This window comes from Choloepus didactylus, chromosome 20, assembly GCF_015220235.1.
Source record: "Choloepus didactylus isolate mChoDid1 chromosome 20, mChoDid1.pri, whole genome shotgun sequence".
NCBI lineage: Eukaryota > Metazoa > Chordata > Mammalia > Pilosa > Megalonychidae > Choloepus > Choloepus didactylus.
In genome coordinates, this window is record NC_051326.1 from 17726086 (window position 1) to 17743043 (window position 16958).

At 46.4% G+C, this 16958-nt stretch overlaps 1 protein-coding gene across 1 annotated transcript in view; it reads right to left on the reverse strand.

The window, feature by feature from the left end:
* ALK (ALK receptor tyrosine kinase) overlaps positions 1 to 16958 on the reverse strand; it is a 725024-nt gene that overhangs the window by 94336 nt on the left and 613730 nt on the right. The window lies entirely within an intron of this gene.

The window sequence follows — 16958 nt, forward strand, 5'->3', positions numbered from 1 at the left end:
GGAGCAGAGGCAGACTGGAAATAAAGCTGAGATGGGTCTGGGCATGTAGGTGAGGGGCAGTAGGGGATTCTTTTTGGGGGGCATTGGCCTGGAGACCAGGTGGGCCTCAGGGCCACCCAGACTCACACTTGTCTACTTTGGATGGTACCTGGCTGGGTGCCTTTACCTGGGCCTTAGGTGGAGAGGAGGCTGCTCCTGGCTCTGCTCACCCTCTCCCTGGTGGAGGTGGCGAGACTTCCTCAAGGCTCTCAGTGTCTCCGTCCAAACACTCTCCCCTGCTGAGCCCCGCAAAAGGGTTGGCACTAAATCACTCTCCAGGCCAGGTGGAGGCTGGGATTGTGGCCTGAGACCTCAAGTTCCAGCAAATACCAGATGGATCCCTCTGGGTTTGAGGGGAAGCAAGGGCCACACCGCATTGCTGCCAGGGTCGGAGGGGCCAGAGTTCTAACAAACATACGGGCTACGCGGCTGCCCAGCCCCAAAGCCTCGGTTCTCCCAGGGGAAAGGGAGTTGAGCCCCCGGGCTAGCAAGGTGCTTCCCCTTCCACTCGGAGGGCTGCCTGGCCAAGAAGAAGGGGAGAGTGAGCTCTTTGGGGCTCCTCCATGTTATTTAAGAACATGCCAGGAAGGCCACCTCTCCTCCTAAGTCCTTAGCAATGGAGAGTTTGCTCCCCACCCCTCAATAGTTCACACCTACTCCTCCCTTTAGAATTTTCTTAACTCCTTTGAATCCACAGTTGTGTTGCTTTTTCTATTTTCCCTAGTCAGGGGGGTTTGGAGCTTGCAGCTCAAACAGACTTGGTTAGAAATCTTGGTTGGAGGCTGGCTTTGCACAAAGAATGCATTACCCTGCTAACTCATCTGGTGAGTTACGGAGATGCCTGGTGAAAACCAGCCCAGTGGGATTCTGGGAAGGGGGTGGCCATTCTGGCCTTGGGTCAAGTTCAGAGGGGGCGGCCTTGGAACAGGGGGGGCCTCCCAGGCTCTCTGCCAGGGATCTGCCTGGGAAATGCTGATGCTGCTCATGCAAGGCTCGGAAACGGCACCATCTCGTTCAGGCAACAGACTGTCAATGGGCGGCGCGTAGAATGCCTATTTGCCACTCTGCCAGCCTTGGGGATTGACAAACCTAATTAAGTTCACTTAATGATTTTAAGTAGCTGACAAAAGGTGTGTGTCTGAATGTGGACGGAGAGAGTAGGAAGGCCTTGGAGAGAGAGCAAGAAAGCATGGCTGGACTGGATAAAATCCATTTACCGGACGGACACCCCATCTCAGATTCTGTCACTGGCCACTTAGTGGGCTCAGAAGGAGGGAGGGTTCTGCATCTCTTTTTGCAGCCAAGGCTTGTCTGGGCTCTGGTTGCTTAGGACAGAGCTGGCAGAGACTGCGGAGGTAAAAAGCTCTCTCCAATTTCTCACTGCGCAGTTGATTTGCTCAGCAAAAGTCTTCTAAAATGGACTGTCACAAAGCTACGGTCACAGTGTGCATTTCTACTGGGATAATGTATGGGATGGAAAACCCTGCCACATCCGTCCTATTATCTGTGTAATTGACTTGAGTTGCCGGTTGAAGAGGAGGGGCCGCTGGACAGCTTAAGAGGCAGAGGACCTCCAGGCTGCCTTGGCCGGGCTGGACGTGGCCAGGGCCGGACGCGTGGGCCCTGCCTCGAGGAATGTTTGCCACCTGCACAGTAGGGCAGGGGACAGGCTGGAAGTTCAAGGTCAGACTCGGCAGTTGGGGTGTCCCCTACCCCCTCAGAAGGAATTAACCACCTCCTGACTTGATTTCCCTCTGGGACTAATGACCCCATAAGCAGTGAGGGAAAAGCCATACTGTGTTGATTCTGGGGCTTTCGAGGGCCACAGAGATCTTTCATAATGAAGCTGGCTTCTGAGAGGGAGCCCTTCTGGGTAAAATAGGGGAGAAAATGAATTTTCAGTCAGGCCGAGCAAGCCTGGAGAATCACTCAGACACTTCAACAGCCACACTCTCAGCTAGAGGCTTCCAGGCACTGGCTTCCTGTGCTCCTTTTGGGGGCTGAGGCTCGAGAGTCTCGGTGCCCACGCGAGCCCTGCCCCTTTACTGCAGACTGCAGGGTAGGGAGGGTCCTCCTTCAGCGAGGGCATTCCTGCTCTTTTGCTCCCATTCCGGGCCCTGCTCTGTGCCCTCCCTGCGCCCAGGCTTTGGGTGGGGGGTGTCTGGGGCGGGGGGGCTGTGGCTTCCTGCAGCCCTGGTCCAGCAGGTTGGATGCCTGTGCACAAAAGCCTCTGCCCCAAAGGCTCCCCTGTGCCAAGTGCTCCACTGGGGGAGAAGTAAAGCACTATCCAGAGGAAGAGAGGGAGGAAAACAGAGCGGGAGAGAGGAGCGGAGACAGCAGAGGGAAAGAGAGGGAGAGACAGAGGGAGAGAGATGGAGGGAGAGAGGGAGGAAAGAGAGAGGAAGAGAGAGAGAAAGAGAGGAGACAGAGAGTAACAAAGAGGCTTCTTCTTTGGGTTGGATGTCCACATGGGGGTTACTTAGGCCAGATTCTCTCCAGGCGACAAGGCCTAAGAGGAGCACTGAAGGAGGCAGGCACCCCTTGAGAGCATCACTTACAGATACAACAGCTAAGGAGCAGTGCACCCCGGGCACCAGCAAGAGCCAAGAGGAGAACCTAGGCCGCCCACTTCCAGCCCTCGTGGACGCTGGACTCGTGGCCCATCCAAATTCTTCAAGCTCATTTAGTCCCAAACGCACTCCATACTATTTACGAAGCATGGCAAGCTCCTCGGGACAACTAGAAAGCCCCTGCTAGTGCTTCAGAGGGCTGAGACGGTACCAGAGAGGCTGGCATTCCCACAGTGGAGAGAAAACCCAGGAAAGGGCAATTTCTAGCTCCCTCCTCCCCTGACAAAGACGTCTTTATGAGGGCGAGTTGGCAGCCTTCCTGCTCCTGGGGGCAGGTACCGAGAGGCAGGGAGGAGTGAAGTCTGGGCCATTTACTTTGTGGGGCCCCAGGTAAGCCACTGCAGCTTTTTGAGCTTCATCTTGTTTTTAAAAATCAATGTCAGGTGTGTATGTTCACAGTGGAGCATGAGAGATTCTAATTTTTGTTCCTGTTTTATATTTCCATCAGATATCTGTGCTTCCTCAGGCAGTGTGCCAAGGAACAGATCTCCCCCACGGCCTCTGCCACGCTTCCTTCCAGCAAGATGGCTGGACCACTGCAATGAGTCAGACACGTGCTTGCAGCTGGGAGTCTGGAGACGTAGAAGACATGGGCCTGGCCCTTGGGGAATTCAGATGGACTTGTAATTCATGTCATCCACTGTTTAGGGGATTTCTAAGTCCCTTTCAGTCCTGCCTCCATGGAACAAAAATCTATGCAACATGGGAAAACACTGACTGTGGGCAGTGAGAGAGAAGTCAAGATGACTTTGAAGTCCTGGATGTCTAGGAGAACAGTAGCCGTGGACAGAAATGTCGCTCAGGAGTGGGGGCTGGGGGTGTGGCTGGTCTTTGGGGGAGGCCATTGCATCAGACATCTGGAAAGGCAGTTATGGGACTCAGGTGTAAACAAAGATGTATGTGTCAGCTGCACGGAGCTGATGGTGGGATCTGTGAGTGCCGATGAGGTTCCTGGGGGACAGCATATACAAAATTGCACTCTGCTTTGCTACTAATATCAGCAACCCGATTGTTCCCTAAATTCCAGAGCTGCAGACTTTATGCTTGGGGAGAGAGGAGGCTGAAAACACAGAGCTACACTTTTAGAGGCACTAAGAATTATGAAAAACATATGCATCTGTTGATTTATAAACTGAGCTGTGGATGTTACCAAGAAAATCTCGAGCAGATCTGAACATCCTGTTATTCTAAAGGGGTTCACTTTTGCCATTTTGAGCAACTATTTCTTGAACCAGGCTTCTGGGCCGGATCTGTCTCACTGCTTTGCACTCTTGATTGCAGCAACTTAGCAATCGAAAGCAACTACTTGTCCCGAATGTCACGGTAAATCAGTGTTAGAAATAGGATTGAAAGCTCAGAATTGCTAACCTACTCCTTGCTCCAATGATCTGGGATATTTTCTGGGCAAAAAACAAGACCAGATCCTTCCAGAGTTATGAATGTTTGATTCATATGTATCCATGCCTGGTTGCACATGGCACTGATGAACCACTGGCCACAGTTCTCCCCTCTTCTTGGCGGAGAGAGGACGGAGCTGACCCAAGGCTGCCCTAGGCCCGTGCGCAGGGTCTCTTCTCCTCCAGCTTCCTTCTTTCCCTTCATGTCTGCCCCCTCTCAAAAGCCTCCACTGCTTCTGGTTTCTCCATCCTCCAGTCCGTCCGTACCGCCCTTTCTGAAGTCTTTGGATATGTCACCACCCTCTGCTCTCCATGCTCAGTGGTTCTTTATCCCATGACCTAAAGTCCAAAGCATTTGCTTCAGACTCTCTGACCCAATCTAGTTGGCCACTCATTCTAGAACTCAAAGGAAACATCCCTGTCTGGGAGCCGCTGCTCATCCTGATGGGCTTCCCTGGAATGCCCTTGCCCCTTGGCCAAGGTTTTCCTTGAGATCCAGCTTATAATGAAACCATTTCCTCCAGGAAGACTTCCTGACTGCAATGGTAGATGAAGGTCACTGCACCGTCTGAGCCCTGGCTGCTCTCTGCCAGCCCTCCACAAAGCCATGCATGCTGCCGTTTACCTATCGGTGACCATGCTGCCTGTCCCCCAGTGAGTAGGCCTGTGGCCCAACATTAGGCTGCAATATACACCTTTCTATCCTCTGTGCTTGATGTAGGCTGAGGATATGTTTGCTGACAATGTGACAGCCAGGGACACCTCCCCAGTCACTCCTTGCTTCCCTGCCTTGCCCACGTGAGGGTGGATCTGACATTTATGCCAATAATTTCCAAATCTGGTTGCTCATCAAAATCACCCATGGTTCTTTTAAAAAATACAGATTCCTGGGCCCAACACACGATCTAATGAAACAGAATCTGTGTGTTTGGGGCCCAGAATTCTGGTTTTTTTTTTTTTTTATTTTTAAAAAGAATTTTCCTGGTGATTATAATGTTCAGCCAAGTCTGTAGACCATTGTCGTATGCAGTCCTGCTAATTTTAAGCCTTTTCCTCTTTATTTACTTCAGGGGGAGAAATTCTGGGCTGAATTCTGCCAGAAAGTAAGGCTTTGCTATATCATAAAATTTGGGGAATGGAACATTTATATATATTTTAGAATAGATCCTGGAATTGATTTCAGTCTTGAATTATGAAAGTCCTCAGAGAAGAAGCCTGATCAATGTTTAGAGGGGCTAAACAAGAAAGCAGTGTTCTCAAGTGACCCTCTAATAGATGTCAGAGATGAGAACTGTATTCCTTGGCTCATTCCATGACACAACATCTCATTTTTGTCCATTGAGCCCATTTCCCCTTCTTCTGGGCACATGGCTAGATGACATTCCCCAGCATCCCTTGCAGGCAAGGGCAGCCATGTGACTGAGTTCCAGCCAATCGGGAGTGAGCAGAGTGGTGCACACTAGCTCAGGGATGGCCCATAGAACCTTCCTACGTGATACCCCCCACACTCTTTCCCCCTGGGTAGGCTGAGGGCAAAGGATTCCAAGGTCTGAGGCCAGCCTGGGGCCCTAGTGTGGAAGGAGCTGGGTCCCTGAAAGACTGTGGGGAAAGCCACCCACCAACCAGCACTCAGCACTCTCATTTTGGACTTCGTGTGAGTCAGCCATACACATCTTTTTGTAGATCCCTGCGGTTCGGAGGTTTCATTTGTCACTTCAGCTAGTGTTTACCCACTTAAAATAGCATGGAGTGCAGGCTGGTTAGTCAGGTGTGTTGAGTGCACCTGTAATGGTTGGAGTGATGACTAAACCACTCCAGGATGGGGGCAGAGGTAACTTAGTCCTTAGCTGGGTGCCTTGGCTGGTGGTGGACTCTGCAGTAGCCTTCCCTTACAGCGGTGACCCTACCACCACTGCAAACTCCTGCACCACTCCAGGACTCGGAACACCCCCGAGCAAGGCAGGGTGGATTTAAGGAGCATGGTCTCGTGCTCTGGGATGCAGGTGCTGACTCACTCCTTGTGCCAGGCTGTACCCCTGGGCTCCAGCCTTACTGGGTGGGTCTCGATGAGCCTGGCCTGCTCTGACCAGGCCAACCTCCTTTCTCTGGATCCTAACCAGTGTCTGGGCCCTGCAGGTGCCGGCTGACCCCGTCACAGCTGACAGCCTGCCTGACTGGGCCTCCAGGTGGCCAGGCCTGGCTTCTCTGCCACAGTTCCTGCACATCAGCTGCCCGTGTGATACCACCTGCTGCCAGCTGTCACTGAGATTCACAGAAGAAACTTTTTTGGCCGTGAGAGCATGGTGTTGAAAGTAGGTGCTTTTTTGTTGTTTTGTTTTGTTTTTGAGAACTCAAACATTTATTCTACTTTGGGTGCTAAGGGGTAGAAATGAGGAATTAAACGCATGGGCCACCGGCAGGCAGGCCTTATGCAAAACTACTGGAAAAATGTAACGACAGCAAGCATCTACCATAAAGAAATTAGGTCTCAGGAGTGATCTTGTCACTGAACTAGGGTCCCAGGACTCTTTCCAGTGTGGGATTTCGAGCTAGGAACTTGGGTCTCGAATGCTCACCCTTCCACTTCCTAATGCATGCCTCTGGGCAGATGCTTTCACTATTCTGCGCCAGTTTCTGATTGTCACCAAGGCCACTAAAATCTGGCTTAGGATGGTGAGGACAAATGAGCACAGATGGGTGCGATGCTCGGCTCGATGGAGATACGGTCCCTCTTCTTTCCCCTGTCATGACCTCCAGAGGCACAAGCCAGGGGCTCGAGGACACAGCCCATCCCAGGCCAAGTCCCCTTGGCCTGGCAGGCTGCTGGTGAAGTCAGGGTCCTGCTCATGGGTGTGAGCAAAGCCAAGGGTCCTTGCAGGCTGATTCTGTGCAATTTACTCCCCTTGGCCTAAAATTGCCCCCAAGCCCACCACTCTCCCTCCATTCAAAGATTTGATTCAGCCTTGTGTTAATGGGCGTGTGGCGGTTCCCAGCCCCTGCAGCTTCAGGAAGGGGACACGTGCTGCCCACTGCCAGTTAGGAGCAGAGAGCTCCTTTTGTTTTCTTCAACTACTGTGGGGGGGGGGGGGTGGTGCTGGTAAGGGGCTGGGTCTTGCCACCTTATATGGATTCAGCACAATCAGACTCCCCTGAGAAAGGGCAGGTACTGCCTGGGGAAAGCAGACATGAGATATTCCACTCCCCAGACCTACACCCCTGAACCAGGAGCCTCAGGAGCTGATCTGGGGCACGTCCCCGATGTGGGTCTGTTGGCGGGGAAGAAGTGAACAAGTGCGGTCCTCCAGGACTACAGTCATGATCTCTGTTTCTGGTGGGGTGGGCAGACCCAACAACCAGAGAGGCTGGGTTTTATGGGGCCCCATGCCGCCTCTGCACTGACTGCCCTGTTTTCCCGCCAGTCTCCCCCATTCGAAGAAACCCCTGGGAGACAGAGCTGTATTGTTTAGCTAGCTAAGCCCATCCTGTGGCACTGATCCGGTCAGCAAACATTGGGTGGATAAACAAATACATAAAACCTGCATGCTCTTGATGGTTACTTCCATTTCATGCTTGAGGGTCACCAGGATTCTGCCTGGTGATGAGGAAGGAGGGGGGCAGGGGGCTCTAGGGGGAAGCCTCCATGTTCAGTCACCTGCAGACTTTTAGCAAGTTATTTAAGCCCTCTGTGCCTCAGTTTCTCACCTGAAAATGGGGGTGGGGTGGGGTGGCACCTTCCCTAGCTAGCCCACAGAGGCAGGGGCCCAATGGAGAGAAGCCCTGGGAGGGAGGCGGTGGGCTGATTAGAGCCGGGACAGCGTGGGGCAGAGAGTGTGGGGGCACGGGAGTCACCGTGACCCCCCCGAGTGGCCTGTCCATCAGGCGGCAGCAGGCGCTGGCTTGTGGGGTGCTCCCAGGCATGTGGCACGCACTCCTTCCCGAAGGCAGCCTCCTCCCTGGGCAAGGAGGGCAGGGGGAAAGCAGTTACACAAGGAGACTTTCCAAGAAAGGAGAAGCAGGCAGAGGGGAAGGATGTGTGCACGGCCTGGCCCCCACGTTCTCCCAGGGCAGAGAAGGGCTCTACTGAGCAGCTGGCCAACCTCGCCGCCCGGATTTTCTGTGTCAGTCCTAATTGCAGTGAATGCTATCCTGTACTGTGGGAAGACTCTTCAAATGTGTAACTAAATGTATTTTATTTTTATAAAGAGATCCCCTTGTTAGAGTTCGTTAGACTTCCTACATTGATACCTTTGCAAGTAAAAAAATGCCTATCAAGACTTATGCTCAGAGTTTGGAGTAAGACACTTGGTGTGGGGAAGGTCAAGGCTGGCTAGACGGGTGACTTGCAAAGGCATGTGGGGAGGGGCTCACTGCAACCTCTGGGTGGGGGTGGGGGTGATCCAGCCACAATGGCCTGGAAGGAAAAGGGAGAATTGCCTTCTGCTGGTGGTGCTGCCCCGGGGGTGCTGTGAGAGAAGGAGAGGCAGGAGGGTGGGCGAGGGTGGGTGAGGGTGGGGAGTGGTCTGTAGCCAGAGGTGGTGGTGGTGGGAAATTAAGATAGATTTCAGGCGCTGGATGAAACAAAGGAAAAACAATAAACTAACTCAAAATGAACAAGTGGTCTGGCCTAAAAAAAAAAAAAAAAAAAAAAACCAAAATATTTTAATAATCATGGCTGCTTCTTACTAAGTGTTCTCCTACATGCCAAGCACTGCACAAGCATTTCCTCAGGCCTGTACATAGGAAGCAGAGTAGCACAGAGGTGAAGGGAAATTTGCTTAGCCTCTTTAGACCTCAGATTCCTCATATATACATATATATATTAATTATGCTATCTACCCCAAGGGGCTGCTTTAGGGATGAGATGAGATGTGCACATAAAGGCACAGTGATGGGTAAACTTAAGGGAAGCACTCAGCAAATGCTTGCTCTAATCATTATTAGGTTTAACTCTTCCAAAGGTGCTAAGAAGAAAGCTGTGGTTCAAATCTACAAAAATTTGAGTTAAACTCAACTTTTTCAGGGGCATGTCTAAACCTGCAAACAGACTCACTGGGAATCTCTGCTCTCTAGTCAGTTTAGAAATAAGTAATGAAAATGTCTTCATCACAGAAAGATGCTACACAAAAGGAGAGAGTTGTTATTGAAAGCATACCCTATAAAATGGGGATTCTTTGGATCATAACAAGAATTGAAGAGGAAAAACGCCTTGGCTTTATGGCTTTTCTGGTCTAAATACTGAAGACATAGCTCTCGGTTAAACTGATCCCACTTGAAAGATGAGTTTGTGAAACACATCAGTTGTTGTTTAGGACAAAGAATGCCAAGGGAACAGGAAATCTAAATATCTCCAGAAGGAACGTTTTTTCTTGTTAGACTATGTACATGATGCACAGCTAAAAGCCTTTCTAATGATAATGCGAGGGAACAGAGCCTACACAGGTGTGATAAGTTATGTACTTTGTTTTTAACTGTAAAATTGCAGTGATTTGTGGGACAGAATTTGATCCATGGGGTTTCCAAATCCATCTAGTAATGAGTTGAGCTTAGCTTCTGCTCTGTAAGCACATCAAAGCTTATGATGGTGTGGAAACACTGTGTTTAATCTAGCAGGATATATGATTATAAACAGGAAAACTAGGAGTATGTCCCTGCCGGAGACTGATAGAATAAGGGGAGAGAATTTGCCTTTCCTTCATTTAGAGAAAAGGCAGATTTAATTGCAGCAGAAAAAGTAGTAATCGCGTGGTGGGAAGCTGATGGATGGGGGAGAGAGTGAGGTTTCAGCTGAAGAAAAATAGTTATTTATATAAGGTTGCAGCAAAGTAATGAGATAACTTTTAAGCACACATCAAACCAATATTTGAAGTGGTGTTGTCCTTCAGATTTACCTGGACATCATATCTGTATTCCAGACTGTCGCCATCTTGGACATTGCTCTTTGGAGATTTTTCTTGTTAATCTTTATAGTATGGTTGTACAGTTAGCATCACTTCAGAATGATCACAGACTATTGCATTATTTCTATCGCTTTGCCTATTTGTGAATGGACAGGAGCAATATCACTCCATGGATCAAGGGCTCCCTGTCATCAGCCCTAATGTCCATATGCCACATTTATTAAGCCTTTGTGGAAAGCCTAATGTGTGGTGGAAGTACCCTGACTTTTGCTCTTTATTCTCAGTGATCAGCTCTCACTCTCTAAATTCAAGGATCAAAGTCTTTCTTATAAAGTGATTCTGACAGGATAGTGACCAGAGACAAAGAAAGCACAGATACTAGGCAAGTGACTGAAGATAATTTCTTGTCACAAGAGTTTCAAATGCTGTTTTGGTTCATCTGATGGGGCACAGGTGTTGTTTTGTTAAACAGAACGCTTTTCAGTAGTCCTTGTAATAATGTCATTTTATCTATTTTGTTGGATACAGGTTGAACAAAGGATGGATGTTGTATGAATTCCAACAAGCAAAATTCTCAATGAGTTCTTCTGGGATTTGGAAATGTATGCAATTTTTCTCAATAAGTTATTCAGTCAACACATTGATTAGACATGCAATATGTCAGATATCGTACTAGAGGTTCAGAAAACAGTGAAATAGATAAACATGGCTCTTGCCTTTTTGGGGCACAGATTCAGTTTTTAAAAGAAATAGGTAATAAGAATTGAGGAGTTCCTGTAGGGATGTCCCAGGAGCTATGAGAATATATTGTCTGTGTACTATATGGTCTAGGTCTCAGGGAGGCTTCTTTAAAATGTGATGAAGGAAGAGTGGGAGTTAGGGAGATGGAAGGTAGAGTAAAAGCATTACAGATGGAGAGAATGTCAGGTGCAAAAGCTGGGAGGCAGAGTTAGCGTGGTACAAGTGAGTTGAAAGAAGTTCATGTGATTACTGGATGGGTGATGAAGGATGAATGGTACAAGATGGGGCTGGTGAAGTTAGGGTGGACAGAGCACACATGGGCTTTTGAGATCATATTAAGGAGTTTGCTATGCACCCACAAAACCATGGCAGTCATGGAAGGGGTTTTAAAAGAGGGAAATATGTTTAGAGAAGTTTATTCCAGCTGCCTTGTGTATACTGGATTGGGTGGGAACAAAAATGGAGGCAGAGACACATTGGGAGGCTACTGTCATATCCAGGCCAAAAAGATAGTAGCCTAGACTAGTTTCATGTAATAACCGTGGCTATGACCATTGTCTAGAGCCCAGGAGTTCTTTAGGGTGACCTCTATGCCCTAATGAAGCTGCTTTAAAAAAACTTTGAACCAATAAATTAGACAACCTAGATGAAATGGCCAAATTCCTAGAAACACATGAACAACATACACTGACTCTAGAAGAAATAGAAGATCTCAACAGACCAATTACAAATGAAGACATTCAATCAGTCTTCAAAAACAAAGAAAAGCTCAGGACCAGATGGCTTTACAGGTGAATTCTTCTCATCATTCCAAGGAAAATTAATACCAATCCTGCTCAAACTCTTCCCAAAAAAAACTGAAGAGGAGGGAACATTACCTAACTCATTCTATGAGGCCAACATTACCATAATACCAAAGCCAGAAAAATATAATACAAAAACAGAAAATTACAGACCAATTCCTCTTACGACTATAGATACAAAAATAATCAACAAAATACTAGCAAATTGAATACAACAGCACAATAAAAAAATTATACACCATGATCAAGTGTGATTTATCTCAGGCATGCAAGTGTGGTTCAACATAGGAAAATCAATTAGTGTAACACACCACCTTAAGCAAACGAAGGGGGAAAAAACACTTGATCATCTCCATTGATGCAGAAAAGGCATTTGACAAAACCCAGCATCCTTTCTTGATAAAACACTCAGAAAAATAGGAATAGAAGGAAAATCCCTCAACATGATAAAGGACATGCATTAAAAACTCACTGCTAAAAATGGTGAAATACTGAAAGTTTTCCCTCTAAGATATGGAACAAGACAAGTATGCCCACTGTCACCACTGTTATTAATCTTTGTACTGGAAATTCTAACCAGGGCAATTAGACAAGAAAAATAAATAAAAGACATCCAAATTGGTACAGAAGAAGTAAAACTTTCATTATTTGCAGATGATATGATCCTATATATAGAAAGTCTCCAAAACTACAACAAAGCTACTAGAGCTAATAAACAAGTTCAGCAAAATGGCAGTGTACAAGATCAACATGCAGAAATCAGTAGTGTTTTTATACACTAGTAATGAGCAATATAAGTAGGAAATCAAGAAAAAATTTCTGTTTACAATAGCTACGAAAATAATCAAATATAGAGGAATAAATTTAACTGAAGATGTAAAGGACTTATACACAGAAAGCTATAACACTTTGCTAAAAGAGCAAAGAAGATCTAAATAAATGGAAAGGCATCCCATACCCATGGATTGGAAGACTAAATATTATTAAGATGCCAATTCTACCCAAGAGAATTTAAAAATTCAATGCAATTCCAATCAAAATTCTAACAGCCTTCTTTGCAGAAATAGAAAAACCAATAATCAGATTTATTTGAAAGGATAAGGGGCTCTGAATAGCCAAAACTATCTTGAAAAAGAATGAAGTTGGAGAACTTACGCTTCCTGACATTAAAACTGTTACAAAGCTATGGTGATCAAAACAGCATGATACTGGCACAAGGATAGATATATAGGCCAATGGAATTGAATTGAAAGTTGAGAAATAGACCATCATATCTATGGCCAATTGGGTTTTAACAAGGCTGCCAAGTCCACTCAATTGGGAAAAAATAGTCTCTTCAACAAACGGTGTTGGGAGAACTGGAATATTCGTACACGGGAATGAAGAGAGACCCCTGTCTCGGACCATCTATAAAAATTAACTCAAAATGGATCAAAGACCTAAATATAAGAACCAGGACTATAAGATTCTTGGAAGAAAACACTGGGAATCATCTTCAGGATCTTGTGTTAGGCAATGGTTTCTTGGACTTTACACCCAAAGCACAAGTAACAAAAGAAATAATAAATAAATGGGACCTGATCAAAATAAAAACTTTTGTGCATGAAAGGACTTTATCATGAAAGTGAAAAGACAACCTACAGAATGGGAGAAAATATTTGGAACCCACATATCTGATAAGGGTTGAATATTCAGAATATAAAAAATCCTATAACTCAACCATAAAAGACAAACAACCCAATTAAAAAGTGGCAAAAAGAATTGAATGGACATTTCTTCAAAGATTATATACAAGTGGCCAAAAAGGACATGAAAAGACGCTCAATATCATTGCTATTAGGGAAATGCAAATCAAAACCATAATGAGATACCATTTCCCACCCACTAGAATGGCTTCTATTAAAAAAACACAACAGAAAATTACAAGTGTTGGATAGGATGTGGAGAAACAGGAACACTCATCGTTTGCTGGTGGGAATGTAAAATGGTGCAGCCACTATGGAAGACAGTTTGGCAGTTCCTCAGAAAGTTAAATACTTTATAGAATTACCAGATGATCTGCCAATCCCACCTCTAGGTATGTACCCCCAAAGAACTGAAAGCAGGGACTCACACAGATATCTGTACATCAATGTTCATAGCAGCATTACTCACAATTGTCAAAATATGGAAGCAACACAAGTGTCTATCAATCGATGGGTGGATAAGTAAAATGTGGTATATACATACAATGGAATATTATTCAGCCATAAAAAGGAATGAAGTTTTGATGCATGTGACAACATGGATGAACTTTGAAGGCATCTTGTTGAGTGAAATAAGACATAAAAGACAAATATTGTCTGATCTCACTGTTATGAAACAATTAGAATAAGCAAACTCATAGATCCAGAATACAGAATATAGGTTACCAGGGGCTGGATTGGGGGTAGAAGCTGGGGAGTTAATGCTTAAATTGTACATAGCTTCTATTTTTTGTGATGGAAAACTTTTGGTAATGGATGGTGGTGATGGTAGCACAACACTGTGAATGTGATTAACAACACTGAATTATATGTATATGTGAATGTGGTTAAAAGGGGTATATTTTAGGTTGTATATATGCTACTAGAACAGAAATTTTTAAAAAAGAAATGGGATTAATAACATAGACAGTGAACCCTATTAAAAACAATGGGCTATGGTTAATAGTACAGTTATAAAAATGTTCTTCCGTGAATTGTAAAGTATGTGCCAAACTGATGCAAGGTGTTGATCATGGGGATGGGTATGTGGGAATTCTGTATTGTAGATATTTTATGTATGTTTTCTGTAAGCCTTCAGCTTCTCTTAAAAAAAAACAACAAAAAAACTTTGTAATGTGTGGAAGTTGGGGAACTCGAAGGCAGTGGTGCTTTGGGATAGAGTAACAAAGTTTACGGCAGCTCAAAGATTCATGGTGGGGGAGCTGTCCAGGAGGTAAGTGCTGAATGGCTGAAGCCAGGAGCAGCGTAAGGAGGATTCATGGCATGTGGGCTGTTGGCCTGAGGTGCTGACTCCCACCTCAGAATTGGGAGGAAGGGAGTTGGTCTGTCTTTGTTTTTTGTTTTTTTTGTTTTCTGTTTCTCTCCATTTTCTTTTTCTCTTATTACTCTTTTTCTTTCTCTACCTTCCCCCTCTTCCATTTCCTTTTTCTGGCTATCCAGGAAGCTATAGGGCACTCTCCTCGGAAGGAAGATGGAGGAGTGAGGTCCTAGTTCCTCCGTCTTCCCCTCATGGGAAGGCCACAAAACAGTGATGGCGACATATTTGTGAGAACCCCACCCTTATTTTAGGATTGTGCAACTAGTTGTTATTTCTAGGTTGGTTATCCCAGCCTCTTCTGAGACATTAGGTGGGAGATATTATTATTACTATATTTTATTATTAATATTTAACCCCAATTAAGCACTTACTGTAGGTCAGGCTATTCACCAAGCACTTTACTTCCTCAAGCCCAAGAGGTAACCTTTATCTCTGTTTTATAAAACATAGCTTGACTTTGAACATCAGAGGTTGTAATTTGGGCTATTTTTCCAATAAATTACTACTGAACTTACAAAGCGACCTGATGAGGATGGAGGAGATGAGAAATATAATTCATTGATTCCTACTATGTTTAGATGCTTTTGACAGTTGCTTTATTTAGTCCTCACAACGATCCTGCCAAGTTGTACTGTTAGTGTCCTAATTTTACAGCTGAGGACACCAAGTCTCAGAGATGTTAAATAACAGGCTGAAGTCACACAACTAGTAAGTGGCTGAGCCAGTTTTTAAGCATGGAACTATGTGATTCTAAAGCCCATGCTCTCTCATACACTGTATTCTTTAGTTTTATGGGACCATCACATCTACAATCTAGTTTGATTTTAACAAATGAAAGCTGTGCCTCACTCTCCTGCAGTTCCATCTGCCTCTGGGTCTTGATGTCTCCTATATCATCTCTAGCTCTGGAAGGGCAGCTTCCAACATCAGCGCATGGCAGTGCTGTGCTAGAAAATGGAATGAGGGTACTCTCGTTTTCTGTAATTGTGCCCTTATTAGGTAACGAGGCATTACCAGACCAAGCTGCCCTTTGTCTGAATCCCCACTGGACAGTTGGGTCTCAGCATCAATATTGGAAATGTCAGTCTAGTAAACAGCCTTTAACAGGGAGAAAGGAGACAGAGAACAAAGCCTCCTTCAAACAAAACTCTAGTGGATAGGACTGAACAGAGTCAACATCTCACTTGCTGTAAATCCTCTGGAGTGGCCATGAAAGAGAGAGGACTTGCAGGATGGAGGAGAAAAAAACACACCTTTGATTCATCTGAATTAATTTAGCATCTCCCAGGAGGGAGGACTCTGGCATCAGTCACCCCCATGTTCTCCATCCTTGCCCACAGCCCCCACAGTCCCAAGGGACAAAAGGCTTGTCTGAGAGGGTACTGCCCATGCTCCCCGTTCCTACACTTTAATTAAATCCATTTGTCTTGAGGGCACTGAGCCTCAGAATGACCACGGGCTTTGATCTTTAACGCACACACATCTGAAGGAGTGGGCAGCTGGTGCTCAGAGGCAATGCCTTCTTCTTATGACACCCTGGCTCGAGTTATGAACTCTTGGAAATAACAGACTCTGTGAAACTTGGGTGAAGAATTTGAGACCCAAATTCATACTTACAAAGCTGGGTGCCAAGTGGCACCCCCCTCACATTGCTTTAAGCCCTGGGCCCTGGTTTTCAAAGGAGGATCTGCCAGGACGGTAATTTGAATGTGGTTAGGAGTCGAATGCAGAGGCTGCTCTGGACTGTAGGACTGGACAGTTAGCTTAGAAAAGACGTTTTCCCCTCCCGCGGATCCATCTGTATGGACTGTTTACAGAAATGAGCCCCTTATGGTCTGGAACAGATGAGCATGAACCCTGGAGAGTTCAGTGTGACACAGCTGAGCATCATGTGTGGGCTGCCGTGCCCAGGCCATCTTTTATTTGGGCACGGCTGGCTCCAGGCAGTCTGCAGGTGGCAGGCTGGAGCCACCCTGGGGGACAAGTGGCAGCTGAACTCTGGCGGTCACTGCTCCACTTCAGAGCCACACACAGTTCATGACCTTCTGCCCAACGTTCTCAGCTTAAAGATGAGGAAACAGAGGCCCAGAGAAGTCAAGTAACTTGTTCAAGGTCACAAAGGTCATTCACGACAGAGCCCAAACAGGAACGAGGATCCCAGGTTGAGGCACTCCTCTGTGCACCGAAGCCCCTGCTGGCCACCTTTGTCCACCTGCCCAGGGCCGCCTCAGCTGAGCTCTGAACTTGGAGTCAGGGCCTGGACTCCAGTCTCGACTGTGACCCCAACTTCACCTCTTTGGTTCTCAGTTTCTGCACTTGTATTAAGGGAAGAGCGGGGAATGATGATAAGGCCTATCCTACCTACCTTATGGGAAATTTTCTTTAAAT